At 40.0% G+C, this 17,644-nt stretch overlaps 1 protein-coding gene across 6 annotated transcripts in view; it reads right to left on the bottom strand.

The window, feature by feature from the left end:
* The window catches only part of APP (amyloid beta precursor protein), a 238,273-nt gene that overhangs the window by 141,743 nt on the left and 78,886 nt on the right, over positions 1-17,644 (bottom strand). The gene's annotated exons all lie outside the window — the stretch shown is intronic.

Raw genomic sequence — 17,644 nt, 5'->3', positions numbered from 1 at the left:
CCCAAGTGTAAGGACGGTAGTGTCCGTCTTGTTTAACACTCCACTCCTAATCCCTGACCCGGGTCTAGCAGACATGACCTGGTTGGGAGGGTGGGGGAATGGATGAGAGAATGAAGAAAGGACAAAGCGTGTTTGCAGAAGAGGCAGAAGTCCACTGTGGCTGGAGAGCAAGGCAAGCAGGAGAGCGAGTCCAGAAGGAAATGAGACTGAGAAGCATGTTTTAGAGTCTAAGAGTTTGGATACCATTTTGTACACAACATAGGCCCAAAGACATCTGAAACAGGAACAGCACGCTCAGGTTTGTTTTCCGGACGAGCACTTTACTTCAGTGCAGAATGGACTAGTGAGTGGGATGAGGAGAGCAGGGTGACCGCTGGGCAGGGCACTGCCACCCCTCAGGCAGGACCCGCGAGACCACATTTCAATCAGCGACTCTATGCGAGCTGCGAATGCAAACTGTTCACCCACCAGCACAGGCAAGAATGTTTTTTTTTTAAAAGATGCTACCCGAAATTTTCTGAAATGCAACATAAAAGTGAGAAAGGTCCTAAAAAGGAGAAGACAAAACCTTTTCAGCTACTTCATATAACGGGGTTCTTTAAAACTTTTTCCATAAAGACATTTAAACTTTAGTCTGTGTTTAGCTGACACATACAAGATGACTCACGATATTTAAGTACTCACTTTACTAAATAATACTTCAATAAAAACCAAAGCAAATGCCAGGGGATGAAGAACCTCTCATCTTGTCGTCATTCTTTAAATCATTACGACAGTTGATGAGGCACGTAGCATGGGTGAGTCACAGAATCAGGAGACGCGGTGGGTGCCCAGGGGACTGCAGGAGCTGCGTGGTGAGGAAGGTGGCAGATGCTCTACTCGCATCACTGCATCTCAGCTCCACAAGGGCTGTGTGGTGACCCTCTTGTAATTCAAACCCCACTTCCCAGGTGTGAAGTGCCGGCCTAGAAATGTGTCTGAGGACACCCACCCTGAGGACATTATGACCAAGTGACCCAGAGATAAACATTAAGGTAAAAATTCTAAGGACATACATAATAATGCAAGTGGTGCCACATTTTTCTTTCCTTTTACATGGAATACCATAAAATAACAACAAGCAAGAAAAGAAAACACCTGTAACTCAGACAAGACGGAGAATAGAAAACAAACATGATCTTCTCCCAAGCCTATCTACCTTCCCCAGGTGGGCTCTTCGTGGCTTCTCAGGACAGGCAACGAACAGACAAGAACACCGACCACCCCAGGCATCCCAATTTTTCAGGCCACAAGAAGAAAGAAGTGACCAATGGCCTGAAGATGCCTGCCTGGCCTATTAGCTCAGGTCAGTCAACACGCATTGCCGTATTTACACATGTTTGAAATACTAAGTGACGTTTTCCTATTTTATAAGTAATTACTATGAAGTGGCACACCAGGCCCAAGGCCATTAAATCGGTGCGTGAGTCAATCAGGAGCAGATATCACACACTCTCGGGCTTGGGCTGCAAGAGTCGCAAGGCAAAAACTGTCTTTGTCTTGTTTTACTTGCCCTTAGGCCAATCTGCTGAGACCTGGCTATTTTTTTAAAAAATTTTTATTGTTATTCAATTACAGTTGCACAAAACCAGAGACCTGGCTATTTTTAATGCAAAGCCAAAGTCACTGAAAGGTATTTACCTCAGTAAAATCTACTGTTCACCAAAAGAAGACATATTGCATTAATTTATAAAAGGATGTTTGAATTTTTTAATTTGTAAATGGCTCCATTTAATATTGTAAACACGCTCTTAGAGCTCTCAGTTTGGGCACAGGCCATACATGTAGGCCGCCCAACACGAGACTGCTTTCTAAAAGATAATGCTGGTTATTCAACAAGCCCCCGGGATTAATGTCAAGCCAGACAACTCATTGTATCCTAACATTAAAATAAAATTGAGAATGACTCCGTGGTTCTACAGCCCTGCCTGAATTATGGCATCTTCAAAACTGATGAAACATGCTAGAATGCTACACATCAAGCAATTAAAATACAAAAATGCGTTTTAAAATTACAATAAAGAATTAAAGAGTGGTAAAATCATAATGAACATTTCCTCACACTTAGCTTAACGTGGTTTGTTTTCTCATTTTTTAATTCTAACAGAATATGATATGACAGAAAATCTATAGTAACTCTATATTTTCCACTCAATTTTGCTGTGAAACTAAAATGCTCTGGAAATAGTTTTTTAATATAAAAAAATCCAATGGTATGTACCCTTCCATGTAGAGCCACGCACTTTTATTTCTGAAACAAACTGTCTTATTGATTTGGTTGGTCTTTCTGTTTAAAAAATTCTTGACAGAATTCAAGTAAAAGAAATGAAAATAAATTAAGTATCATAATAAGAAATCATGCTCCTGTTTTTGCCAAACTTTAGAAAATTTGGCACCCAGTGGATAATTTAATCCTAGTGGGTAAACTCATTGATACACGCACAGATACTAATTTGAGCGATAATATACATAAAGTAGTACTGGATTATAACTCAAAGCATAAAATAAATATGCATGAATCCAAATGACTGGCTGAGTGAATAATTGGTGAGGAAGAGACAAATCTCTTTTGCAGAAGAATTCCAAATAATTTACTTAGACACTCTGTCCATGAGGAGGTGGAGCTTACTTCTCCACTCCATGGTTGTGGCCATCCACACGACTACCTTCCAGAAACTACGGCAGGCAATGGGTAAAAAGCGTAACTTTACGGAGGAGAAACCTGACGAACACCACCCCAGGCCAGGTGATCAAGGTCAACATCGACCGTGATGTATGACATTGATAATAAGTGCCCTCGACAGATGATAAAAAGGACACTCTATCTCTGTGGTCTTCCTTCCAGACCAACCATATTGAGGCCAGCAGGTAACAATGGGAAACTCAGTGGGCAGTGTACAGAGACTCTGGACTATCCTCTCCATTTTTTTCTTTTGCGAATCTTAAAACTTAAAAAACATGAAGTCTACTTTAAAATTTTTTGGAGCTTCCACATAAAATCTTAATATAATAGGGACATACTTCTTTGGTTCTTCATCAATGTCCTGGCCTTCAAAAAAGTGCCCATGAGATTACTGTGGCTGAAAAGAACTCGGGTCAAAAAGATCTTACTGACCTGGGTCTGTCTTCCTGGCATCACTAACAACTTGACAGAGCTTGGTTTTAGGTTTTCTCGGCAAATCTTCTCTTACTCCCTAACAGGTATGATACGTGGCATTTAGAGTCTTTTAAAAACGTCAAGAATTTCAGAATAATCACACATACATTACTGATAAAGGAAATTCTTTGCTTCTCGAGTTTAACCTTGCCTTAGCACTGTAAACAGAACCGATACAGAATTCAATTCCCTCTTACGCACGAGGACTCTCAGGCCTGACAGGGTTTCTGCATGGCCAGGCTGACACTGTCGTCGTGCTCACTAGTCCAGGGAAGGGTTCACTGGTCCACAAACTCTGCGGCATGGCCTCCTCACCACCCGATTCAAGGCTGGTTAAATTCTAGGCGCCTTTTCTTTTTTATTGCACCAATTATTACTCATATTCTTGATTTTATCAACAATGGACCTTTTTTGTTATTTATCTTGGTAGTAATTCCAAGATCAGTTAAAAGATGGAGTTACAAAAATAACGGTTGTTAAATCTTTCCAGGTCATGGGCTTCTCAAACTCTAACGTGCTTCAGAGTCACCTGAGATGCTTGATCAGCCTAGAGACCAGCCCCGCTCCAGCCCCAGCATCTGGTCCTCATCTCAGTGTGCTAGGAGGGCCCCAAAACAGAGCTCCCCAGGGGGATTCCGATTCAGGTGGCTCCTGGACCACACTTTGAGAAATGATGGTTAGAGCAGGGCTTCTGACGATTTAACTTGCACCTGAATCCCTTAGGGATCTTGTTAGAATGCAGCCTCTGATTGGACACGTCTAGGGTGGGACTGACTCAGCCTTTCTAACAAGCTCCCAAGCGATTCCATTCAACTGTTCCTTTAGGTAGCCAGGGTCTACTGAAGATAATTCATTATAACTGATCTTACCACTAAGGCATTTTTTTTTTTTAAGTTACAGGTCATTGCATTATGAAACACTTTTTAGACGGCATGTCTTTTTCATTTAATTGTGGTAAAATACACATGACATAAAAGTTACCATCTTAGCCACTGTTTAAAGTGTACGGTTCAGTTGTGGTAAGTACATTCACATTGTTGTACCACCTGCTCTTTTCACCTTGCAAAACTGAAACTCTGAACCCATAACACAAGTCCCCAATTCCCTCTCCCCAACCCTCTGGCCGCCAGCACTCCACTCTGTCTTCATGAATTTGACCAACCTAAGTAGTTCATTTGGTCTCTCCTTTCAAGCCTCCCTTCCACAAGCCTGTGAGCACTGTCCCCATGGACTTGTCACTTTGGCACCACCTCAAGGATTGGGTCCCTTTTAACACATGTTGCTCCTGTTTCATCTTTTGTTTCTTTAATCACAGAAGACACAAAATAAAGTACAATAGTAAGAGTTTTATGTTTGAAGCCAGAGAGGAGAAAACAACGCAATGAATGACTCGGGAAAACGCAGTGATTTCCTTACATGAAAAAGAGAGGCTAACAACGTCTCTTGTCCAGAGAGATTCGAATAGGATGAGGGGCAAGAATAACACCGTTTGGTTTAATTTTGAGAGATCATCTCTGCTATCTCAGTTTTGCTGAACATCACTGTACCCAGTTCCACGAAGGATACGGAAGGACAGAGACATAACCCTGCACCGAAGGAGCAGAGAACAGCACAATCCAACAGAAATAAAATGCAGGCTATGCAGTTTTAAATTCTAGCAGCCACATTAAGAAAGTAAAAAAAAAGGGTAAAATTAATCTTAGTAATATACTTTATTTAACCCAGTATATCCTAAGTATTACCATTTCAACAGTCAATCAATGTAAAAAATTATTACTGAGACAGTCTACATGTGCCCTCCCTTCCGCCGGACTAATTCTTCCGTATCGGGTGTGCATTGTACACTCACAGCACAGGCCAGTCGACACCAGCACGTCTCAAGTGCACACGGGGCTAGCAGGCGGCCGCCATTGGGCTGTACTAGTGCAGGGTTGAATTTTAGACATCGGGAATACCTTTCAAGGAATGATGAGTAGAATGCAGACAAGTTGAGGCTATGGGGGGAAATTTGAATATAAAGATCCTGGCTTAAACAGAGAAATAAACAGTAAGCTTGAATTCACTGAGAAGAATGTAGGCACAGTTCTCCATGCTATCTGAATACCACACCTTTTGACCATTAGGAAGAATATCACTAGAATTTAATGTTGCTACCATTAACCCAATCTATCAGCAAATTGCCCCTCTTCCCTCATTTCTCTTTTTGCCGTTCTCATATTATAACTTGTATTTATAAGTGTGCAATTAATTCAGATGTAGAAATGTAAATAAGGTCCCCTGTACATCTAAAGCTTCTTATCTTCAGCCTACTTCAGTCTTCTGTATTCTGAGAGATAAGCTGAAAGGCAGAATTATAGGAATACTGTCTTAAATTCTCTACTTTTACAAGTATCCTCACTGGCTGTATTCTCCTACTTTCTTTCCTTCTGACTTATTAAAAAATTCATAGCTTGATAGATTTTAAAGATGCAATTAATTAGGGTTATTTATATATGGGGCTTTTAAAAAGCCACATAATTGCTAACAAAATACCAATCAGGCTGATGCAGTGAGGCAAGAGAACCACCAGTCATTACCAAAACCTTAAATTACATGGAGAGGTAAAAATACATGGCATGTTTTTTCCACATACCATATTCAGAAAGCCATGTGTGAGGTAGGCTGTAATCAAGACAGGAAGAAGCACTTTCCCAGATAAAACTTCTCAAAAGAGTTGCAGACCTTCATTTTCAAAACCCTGACTGTTCTTTCCAACCCACTGCCATCTGACCCTGCTCCAACAATCTTCTGGAACTCTTCTTTCAAGGTCAATAGCAACAAAAATGCCTTAGTCTCTTGTCAGCCCTCAAGTCCACTGTCCGCTCTACCGTATTATTTTCTCCCTTAAATTCAGCCTTTTCCTCTAACTTTCCACCAACAGACATAGCACATGTTCTCCCATTTTCTATTTTAAACAAATTGTTCGTGCCCTCTCACTGACTCATCTTTTAATAATTCTGATTATAAAGTAAGACTGTCCCCTACTTTTTTATCTTACTTTCTTACTCAGTAATATCACCCACACCTAAGGATTTAATGACCCACTCTGCCCTCAGTGTTGACCTTACCATTGATTTCCATTCCTTTGCTGGTTACCCACTTAAGAAGGTATTGTTTTTAGCAAATGTAATAGATTAAAATCAAGTGCCAACTGACCATCAGATCCTGGAATGCACCCAAAGAACAATAAGCAATTCCTCATTGGGTCATAATCTACCTTATGCAGAAGCAAGAGAAAGAAAAGAATCAACATTCAGCATGTTGAGGGAGCCCAACCCAAATGGTGGCACGGCTGAACATATTCCATGTGTATGTAAGACCCAGATCCCCTTTCCCACTATGTTATGATTCTATGTTCTCAATAAATATGTATCACTAATTTGTGTGATCCCCACAGGTTATACCTCTATTCCACTGAAACAATCCATATTACTGAGGCTAGACCTCAGGTCACACCACACGTGGAAATGTTCCAAATTTCTGAACTCCAGGAAACCACTTCCTGAGCTGAAACTATTCCTTCTACTCCCCTCCTTCGACCCCCTCTCATTTCATCTCCAACCACTGCTCATCCTGACCCATGTCCCTGGACTCTTCATCACTGGCTACACTTAACAGAGGAGGTTTTGCCGCCCGCATTCCAATTTCCCACCAGTCTAGCGCAGGAACCTTGGCACATACACTCATCACCTGTGCTTACAACCAGCCACGATGACCCCTGCTCACGGTGTGCAGACTCAGCTGTTCTAGCCGACCTGTCTCCTAACGCCCAGCAGCCACGCTGTGCTCCTGGGAGCTTATGAAGTGTCCCTCTGGGGTCTCTTGGATACAGCCTGGATTTGGAATGTCTAGATTTAGGAGACAATGGCATTATCTCCGAATGATCAGAATGATAAATGCTCTTTATTTCAGGAGTTTTCCAACTCAAATTTTCTCAGGAAAAAAAAAAAAGAATTAACATCCTAAAAGATACAAAACTATGTAGACCAAAAAGGAAGTAGGTAAAGAGAGAATGAAAAAAATTATCACGGCATTTAACAAAAGAGTTAGCCAGGAAATAATTTCAATATGGGATTTGACATTTAGCACAACCTTTTACTGGTATTAAAACATTGCTTTGATATCCTAAGGCTTTGTTAAAACACGGGAAAAAATGAGAGTTCTGTCATTGTACCTGCAACACTACCTAAGGAAGAGTGACACAATGTCTAATAGAATAAAAAATGTAATAAATATACGTGATTCATTAAGTTCTTCAATGAAAATGTTTCAGAAATCACACAGCTCCACTTTGAGTTGTGTTTCAAAAATCATGTAATCTTTCCAAGGGGGATGGATCCCAGCTAAGTCAGACTCTCTCCCTCTGTGACCACTCCACTCTGGACTTAGAAATTGCCACTCAGATGTGTAACCAAGGGTTAGTTTAATTATTGCAAATCAATTAGCCAGGGGTTATCACTCCTGAGAGAGGTAAAATAATAGAATTTCTGCACTTCTAAAGAAGGGGGATTTGGATCAGGAAATTACATTAAGGCGTCTAAAAGGTGTATCACAAACTACGTAGCAGAAAACTCTCCCCCGGAAAATTCTGATTCCACTTCTCTAATCCAGTGTCTTATGAGGGATGGCTTCTTGGTCTGGCCCAACTGAGTTACTGTCTGTACCAGCTAATTCTCACAAGCAAAGCTGAGAAATTAGTGTGAACCTCTGCAGTAATGGAACAGAAAGCCCACATTGTAACAAATAAATAATGAACTTGAAAATAAAGGAGATACTGGAAATCTGCTTAAGGATAACTTAAAACAAACCCCAAGAAAATCTAAGGTCTATTAAAAATTTGCACATTTCAAGATTATCCATCAGAGCCTTCCTCCCTCAATAAATACTAAAAACAATTCTTGCATTGACAAAGTCCCCCATGTCACACATTAGAATAGAGCACAGCTACTCTGGAACCCAGTCATTTTCTTTTATCACCGCATCATCAATCATGGATGTAAATGAAAATTTATGCTCACTTTGCTACTGTTCTGCTCGACTGGATTTTATAATGAAAACGTCTGTTCCTTTCTGACAAAGCACAAGTGTCATTCAAATTTTACACACCAGGCAAAGAGTGAATGTGTTTGTTTAGATGCAGAATCATTTAAATGTGTCACTCCGAGCCACAGCGTATTTATGGATGCTAGAGTTTAAAATTCTCGGAAGCAATAAAGCAAAGGTGTCCAAAGTAGGTGCATTCAGGCTTCAGACAACCCCCAAACTAGTTCCAGCTCTCAGACTACATCAGCCCCGCCCTCCGCTCCTGTCCCTCCTTAACCAGAAAAGCCCTGGAACTCCGCCAAAGCCCATGCCATGACCTAAGCATCTTCTGGGTCAACAATCCAGAGTCGCTGAAGACTCCACCTTCACTTGACCACTCCAGGAAGCAAACAGCTTGAAGGGCAAGCATTCCAGGCATGCAGAAGCTGAGGCTTTAAATCAAACTAAACCTTCCCTAGTTTTTCAAAGTATAGCCCTGTGGCACACAGACGGCACACAAAAAAGTATCCGAAGAAGGAAATCTCTCGTTTCAGATTTAACATTTATAAATGAGGAAATTTTGTGTGATTAAAGCTTATAATCACAGCCAGTATTCTAGAGTAGCTCTCATTCCAAATAATACGGTTTCAATCTTCCACTTAATATAATAAAGGTGAATTAAATATAGATGAGAGAAAAAAATTAGACTTAAGGGTCTCAGAGGTTTTGACCCAGAAATGTTGTGGTTCGGGGGAAATACTAAGGAAAGACGTCTGATTTTTGGTAAGAATGTCTATCAGAATCTTCTAAGAAAAGTGTAAGTGATTTTCTGGCCCAAACCAGACCTTGTAATAATGCAATCAGGCTAATAGGCCATGAGATCTCCATTGTGTAAGCGGAAGGTGACCCATTTAAGGATCTAATGAAGTGTTTACCTCAACTTCACCCGGGAGGAAGGCGTGTCTGCCTTTCTTCCAATTAAAAGAAGCCAGAGGTCAGTTCCCTCTCTTGACCTGACATCCTTCACACTCATGCCATTACAAAATCATTCCAGATGTTTCATTTTTGGTTGATGTTCAAACCGTCTGGATATCTCAAAGTCTTCCCTTTTAAACTTCCATAACAGGGTAGCTGGCTATTTATATAGGTCTCCTTAGAGAATGTGTCTTTTTAAGACCATTTATAGGGGGCCACCCTGTTGGGCAAACAGGGCTGATGACTGGAAAAGCCCACTGTCATACCAAGTAAGTCCATCTTTGATAACAGTTCCCATGTGCACATGGACATTCACTGACTGGAACAATTGTGTGTTTTCTGGAACCTCCGAGAACTTGCTCAGACCATCTTATCATTCTTTACTCATTTAAGCATCTGTTTCATTGACTCTCCTACATTAGGATGGTTTTTGATGTTTTGTTTTCAGGTGATTTAATTTGCTTCTTCCCAGGTATAAATCTCCTGCTAGTTAGAGATCCTAGAATGCTAATCCTATAAGATGGTAATCCTAACACTGAGACCCTGTCTACATGAAAACATACATTTTTCAAGAAATTTTATACTTAAAGTTTCTAAAAATGCTTTTCAAAGTCAAGTTTTAAGAGAGGATTATGCTTACTTGCTTATCCTCATTTCTTTAAGAACGGTGTAAATGCATACGTGAATACCTCCTAGGGATTTAAGCTTGATTCAAGTTATTCTTGCACACTAGTTAGCCTTAACTGGCAGAAAAAGTGAAGCAAAACAACAAAGCCCTCGATATGCTGGTAGCCCAGGATGTGGTGTACTTCCGCATCAATAGCAGGGTTTCTACACTGAGCTTATTTAAATCCAATTAATTCTTATGCATGGAAGTCAAAGGCCCAGGAAACCTTAATAAAAGCTGAAAAAAATCTTATCCTTTGCCTAAAACCGATTCTTATCACAAGTGGTACAATAAACCAACGGAGGAAAATGGAATAGACATATCCCTTGCGCATGTGTTGTTAAAATTTACCACGTGTCGGTAAGAAGACTAGCACACTTCTGAGATGCAATGCTCCTGTGAGCTAAGAGCCAACCCTCTGCATTAGCAGCTGCACTCTGCATGCCCTTACCGTGGTTAACTTTCAAAGCCATGGCTAACTATCCATACTCTGGAAGTCACAACGAGGCTTATGACCTGTAAATACCTGGAGGCCTGGCCTGGAGAGAATGACTCAGGAACCATCAAGCCAGGCCTTTGGGAAACCATTGCACCCATGAGATTCCCCAGGCGGTATGAGTATTGTGGGAAAATGAACAGCCCAGGAGGGTGTCTGCAAGACACCAATATTGAGGATTTCTTGAATGGGTTTTGAAAAAAGGGAGCCAAAGAAAGAACATGAGAGTCAGCAGAGAGAAGAACAGAAGCAGCAGCATAATTATGGCGTGGGGAGGAGGCACCCCAGGGAGCTGACAGCCTGAAGGGCAGCGCAGGCTCACTCCCTGGAGCTGAGGAGAGGGACGCCTGATAGCAGCTGCTGCGGAGAGTTGGAGGCACGAAAGAGAAAATAGAGAAGGCCAACTGCCAACCCTATGAAGAGGCACAGCTGTGAGTGGGGAGAGCAGCCACGGAAGTTAAAGATACGGATAATAAGGTCAGGTGACTTATTTGAGGGCCCCGGGGTCTCCATGAACAGGGAAATAGAAGTTGGCTAATAATTACTGATATATCGAATAAAGGGTCTACAGACCCAAGGTCTTTATGAGGTCAAAGATCAGATGCAATGAGGACACAGAACGTACTGAAAAAAAATACGGGCATTGGTACCCATGAATTTAGATGCACAATGCAGAGTTTTGCCTAAAATCTTCCAGTGAGAACAAAGGTGAGGGAAAAGATAAACTCAAATTATTTAAATGGCAAAACATAGGATAATGTCTTGGCGTACTGAACATGAACCTATTATATAAAATATGCTTAAAGAATTTAGAATATCCTGAGGCTTTCACTGGCAATTAAGTCTTAAGTTTCTAATAAAGAGGAAGGAGTCACATGACCTCACTGAAATGCAGCAACGCTGAGCTGATACAGACATCACACAATAAAGAAGGGGATCTTCAGTGACAGCCAAACCTTTAAGGACAAAAGAGGGCTGTATGATATTCTGGCAAAGCAGTTAACACTGAAGGGGAAGATTTAGGGAACTCCAGCAGGGTAACATTCTTGAAAATGTATGCAATGAATATATGAATAGGATTGTCCCAAAATTTAGTTCCATGAAAAGATTTAAGCCTGTAGAAGAGGAGTACTTAAAATCTACTCATCAAGCATGTACTAAAAACCACATTCATCTCATTTAATAAAGACATTTAAATATAGGAATAAACAGCATACAGAAATATTACTCTGACTCTTAAGGTACAACATATGAACCTGAAAGAATCTTCTAAACTCCATTACCACTACAAATAATACTTAGAAATGGGTTTGTTAAAACAATCCTTTATCATTAGAATTAAGAGCCAAGGATAATGAAACCATTATAAACTAATCTAATGATATGTTTTATCTCTAAACACAGAGGCCAATGGTATATACTGGCTTTCCAGCAGACACAGGTAGGACAGATTAGACCCTACTGCCTACAGGTAAGAGTTCAGTGTACTTTTATTCAGATACCCAAAGCTTGAGTTTCTTCCTAATCTGAGATTCCTGAGACTTCTTTTTTGCGAAATGAAACCTGCCCTTCCTCTGTTGATAAATACGGCACACGTCTATCAACACAGTTACCATCGTCTCAGAGATATTGCCGCTTTACAGTCTCTGCCCTCCTAGCAGTTAGGCTATTCCTCCTTTTAATGTCCCTTCTTTTTTACAGTGTTCAGCTAAGGCCTCCATTCATTCATTTGATGTGCACTTATGAAATACCTACTATGTGCCACAACGGGTTCAAAGCTTGGGGGATATTTCAGTGAATAAAACAAAAGTCCCAACTTTCACAGCACTTCCATTTCAGACACAACAGCAATTATTTCCGCATTTACAGGCACTGCCAGGATGCCTCCCCGGTGCTCAGCACCATGTACTTTTACTCCCCACACAGCTGTCCAATTATCTTTCCTCTCCTCAGGCCCTCAAAACCCTTCAAGTGTAAACCCTTCTCCCCGCCTGTTCCCTTCTTCCGTGTTTGCTATTGAAGTTAAAAGATGAGGAGGAGCTACACTGCCAGGTCACTGCTGCTTATGAAAATGTTACTCCAGAGTATAAGCAGTGTCTTCTCTAATCCCACTGGGTTATCTCTTAAAAGAACAGAAATAACGAAAGAATTTGTCCTGTGGCATAGAACATACGCTGTAACAAGGGCTAGGCAAGCAGGCATGTATATCTATCTCAAAGGGGATTTCAGCATATCCATGACATGTGCGAGATAAACAAAACCACATTGAATGTTCAGCTATTTTTCTGGACACCACATAAAAGAAGTAACCGCGTGAATGTAATGTCTTTCCCAATAAAAAATGTGAATCTGATACGATTCCAAATGTAACTAATGAATCATCTTGGTTCTATTCTAACTTTCCAACATTAAGTACCAATACTACCAACAGAAACCATTGTCCCCAGGATATCCCCATACGCATTTTCTAATTCATATCTTTTCATTTCTCTACATATGTCTTGGAATCCACATCACGCCTCGCTCTCTTCTAGAAGCTTCTACCGTTTGCTCCAGCTCACACTACTGTCTCCCTAACTCCTGTTCTTACAGATTCCCACATCTGATGTAAAAAGTTCATGCCAACTGATGATGAAGTGCTTTGTTAATTAGGACTGGAAATTTAACAAGATTTGTGGTTGGGGGGCAGCTTCTTGGGAGGAGGAGTCTGGTTTTAATTTGTTGAGTTTGGGTCCCCAAACAAACACCTGCCACTAAATTATTCGAGAAGATAAGCATGTTGTAGAGGGACAATGACCAAAATGACAAACCTCCACATCTAAAATAGTGAAACTCTGCCCTGAATTCTGTAGAATACATAGAAAGGAAACTTCATATATGTATGATCACACATTCCACCCAAGAAAAAGTAAGTATCTTGTAAAGTCCATACATAACGCAGAAAAAACTCAACTCATGATATCACAGTTGAGTTTTACCCAACTCAAAGTCAGACAGCAAAATAAAGACGCATCTTTAATAGCAATTTGACTTGCAACTTTTAATTTTAAAAGAAATTTTCCAGATTAAAAACTTGCCTGGAACCCTTATATTCAACTTATTCCACCACAGAGTACTTGATAAATTTCTCTGTAGCGAGAACAGGTAATAAAAATCATTCACTGCCATCTTACTTAGTTGTCCCTGGTGCTATACATCCCCACATTTCTAAACTCTGCGTTTGAATAGCTATCTCTGATTTGTCCAATTTAAAGTCTCCCCACTATGGAAAGTGACCTCTCCCACCCAATCTCTTCCTTTTCCTCCCGCCATCCACCCAGTACAGTCGCCATACACAGTATTGGCATCACGCCTATGAAGACTATCCAGTATATGACGTTTTCTTTTTTAATCTTACAACTTTTTGTGTTTTTTTCCCTCAAGTGAATCCTTGCCCCATTTAAAAACTTGCCTCATTTGTGATGCAGCCGTCCGTCCTGCTTCTTCCCAAACTCGGCAACAGAACTCTAAAGCCTCTCTCAGGACAGGCAAGTCCATCAGAGCCGGTTTTTTCCTGGGGACTGTCCCCCAGGGACCCTGTCCCCATCTCCCTCCAATTTGGCCTGGCTGCTCTCCAGCACAGCTGTTGCCTTGGGACTTCCCTTCACCACCGGGTTTCAAAGCTAAAGCTTGAGACTCAATGAGAGGGGGGGAAAAAAAAGACCCTTGGGACATGTCAGAAGCAGGAGCTGAAATTTATCAAGGGAATTGAAAGAGAGGGAAAGTTTAATGAAGCCACTCAGTGACTGCTGTGATAAAAAAGAAAAAAAAAAACCCAGAATTTATCCCTAGACTCCACAGTAAAACAAATACTGGGAGCAAAATCTGTGTCAAGCACTAAACCTCGAGCATTTCATAACATACTTGGGTCCTGAAATTGAAACACACCTTAACTCGGGCTATAGATTCACTGTTATCTCTATGCCACTTCTTATAGTCACGCGGCTGCTGTGGGCACACTCTTCCTGGGCGCATCCAGTCACTTCTTTCACGGGCTATAAACATCAAATTACTTTTTTAAGTTGTATTAAAATCCTTGAGAAAAATTAGTTTCCCTAATTTACTTCACGCATTCCTGACACAATTAACTCTTCCCTTCACAGTAACCAGTTGTACTTTCGTAAGTATTATTTGAAGATGTAAGGACATGCCGCACCTAAACTGCATTAAAACGAACAATTTTTAAGTCCACAAAAAAAGTATTCCTTAGTTTCTTTCTTAGGAAAGAAGTATGTTAAAAATTTCCTATAATTTGTGATGGCATTTAGTTTATACCTAACATATTTTACATATTATTTACATAACTTTTAAAAAATGTAGTTCATAATTAAAATACAATGAACACTAGGGTTTCACAGCAAGAGCCTAAGTTAATTCAGTGAATTCCATTTTTTATAAGGAGTTGAAGCCATTTTCCTGCCGCAAGAACCATAATAATAACTGCTCTGAGTTTTCCCTTACATTTTATAGTCTTTGGTTATAATTATTCATGTGGCATGAAACATGTAGCCTTAAATCCCCCCAAATCTTGCATAACTCTCATTATACACAAACTATATTTTGTATTATAGCTTTCTGGAAAATTATTTACTTACTAGACTGATAAACAAAATCAAAACAGGATCTCAAGCATGTTACTTGCTTGGGAAATACTCAGTTCTACAGACTAAAGGGCAAACCGGCTTCCTCTCTCTGTGGGGAGCAGGAGGTGACAGCAAGCAGCACACCACCTGACAAAGGTGCTAGAAGTTGCCGGAATAAGCCCAGAACTTTGAGAAATCAAATTTCTTGATTCCTCACTATAATCACTTGTAATCATTTACATCAGGAAAAGAGAGAAAATTTCATGACAAAAGACACAGCTTGAGGTTATCTGGAAGTGTTATGGCTCTTCATATCAAATTTATGTTAAAACAGCAAGCTAATGATTTCCAAGATTGAATTATGCAGATATAACCAGAGAGCAGCTGTTTCCCAGCTGGCACCGAAAAGTCAGTGTTTCTGGCCGTCACACGTCTGCTGTGATAGTACCGACTGCAAATATTTAGAGAGCGGAATTAAAAACCAAAATAGTGTGTATCCATTGTACTCAGCTAGTGTGTTATTAAACCAGGAGGCATTTTAATCTTTCGTTGATAGATGACAGTGTGACTATGTGAAATTTAAGTTATATGTGACTTTTCTTACTTCTTGGATGCCAGTGTCTGCTTGTGTGTGTATATGTGTATGTATATATATATATATGTACATATATACATACATATGTATACATGCAATCTAAAAGCAACATGTAAGGGAAACTAAACTCTTTAAGTCTTTAGATAGGAAGTTAAATTAAAAATAATAAAACACAGTACTATCTATTATAAATGGAAACAACAATGCTTTTGAAACACTACTACCCTATTATGACCAATTACCTCTTCTTCCTGAAAACAAGGGGCCATGTTTCATACATACATGCCCTTTAAGGTCCCACCTTCAGAGCTTTGCTCATCCTTTACCCCCTTAAACACCTAAACTTTGATAGTCTCGATTCGGTCCTTGAAATCTGCACTCAGATGCCGCTTCGTGCTAAATCTGCCTTCGAGTCCCGGGCCAGAATCCTGCTTTCCCCACTGCCAGGCTGAAACTCTGACAGAGGAGGGGCGCTTGCGCCCATCTTCCTGGCCGTACACATAGGTCAATAAATACTTACACGATGAGTGTATAAATCTTTAGTCATTTTGGTGGGATTTATTTCTCTGTAAATAGTCAACAGTGTTTCCCAAGATGGACATTTAGAGAAAAAATTATTTTAAATAGTCCCCCGATGACTAACCAATAATAAAAATTATGGGTATTTTTACTCGTCAATTTAAAAAACGTAACTAAATGGAAGAGTATCTTTAAACTCAGTATATACTAACAATTAGTTTTCAGATGTAATTAAATAGCACATTTATCTTGTTAAGGCAACTAAAAGATTTGCAAGACATTCAGCTAACAACTGAGTATAAAAAAGAACAATGATGTTTGCCGTAGCATCATTTATAAACCATTTATAATGATTTATAATGATTTATAAAGTTTTGTCTTTTGGGATATTGATTTCTTTTTTAAACTGCTTATTAAGAAAAATCTCAGAAGAAACTTTTGACCCTTCCCCTTTCCTGCCTAAGAGACTAAGAGATTCAGGAGGCAAAGACCTACTCCAGGAAAGAAATATTAGGGTGTTTGCTTTAGCTGCCTAACAGGAGTTGGGCTTGGTGAGAGGGGGCTTGAAACAGAGGCTGTTTACCGGATTAACCCGGTCACACTGTTTCTGGATTGCCCAGCAGAAGTTTACCTGCCCTGTGTGATCTGCTTTTCCTCACTGCCTGTGAATACCCATTCTCACTTGGAAATCTCAGAGCCCTAATTCCCCTCTGCTCCTTTGTCCAAAATGACAAACACATCGAATTTATCTCATTCTCTTTGGAATTTTCATGCTTATGTAAATTCCCCACTCACATGAATTAAAATTTGATTTTTTCCCATTGTCTCCGTTAATTTGATTTTTAGCCCATTTAGAAGAACTTGGAAGGGAGGAAGAAAAGTATTATTATTTTTAGCCCCCACAATAGCAAATCACAACAACATACAGGAAATTACATAAATAACCAAAAATAAGGAGTAAACACACTGCAGTGTCTGGTGTGACGCTAGTTTAAAATGTATGCTTTCCATCAATATTTAATTTCATGAATAAAGCATTATAAAAATGTTAAGTGAAAAAAATACATCATAAACCAGGAAGTAAGAATTACATAATGTTAAAAATAATAAAAGCAAAAAATATGTGTGAAAGAACATATACTAGAAGGACACCAAATGATTCTGGCTGTTATATCTAGGTGGTGGTTTCATTTTTCTAAACTTCCTGTAATGAACATGCATTACATTCGTATTCAGAGTTTTACTGCAATTCTTAGCAAGCGCCACAGATGAGATGTCCATTAATGTCACTATTCACTTTTCAGTGCATCGCTGAGGACTGAGACGGTATCGTGTCAAATACCCTGAGGTTTCTTTCATCAATGCCTATCATCTGGGCCCTGCACAGAGGAATTTTGTGTTTTAATAAAACACTGACAACAGAGCACACCCACAGGGCATAAGAGCAAATTTTCAAAAATTAATGGCTCACGCTCCTTAATGACTCTAGAGTACATCTCCAGTTTAAAAACAA

Source organism: Desmodus rotundus, chromosome 2, assembly GCF_022682495.2.
Source record: "Desmodus rotundus isolate HL8 chromosome 2, HLdesRot8A.1, whole genome shotgun sequence".
NCBI classification, from domain to species: domain Eukaryota; kingdom Metazoa; phylum Chordata; class Mammalia; order Chiroptera; family Phyllostomidae; genus Desmodus; species Desmodus rotundus.
This window is presented reverse-complemented; position numbering and strand designations above follow the sequence as displayed.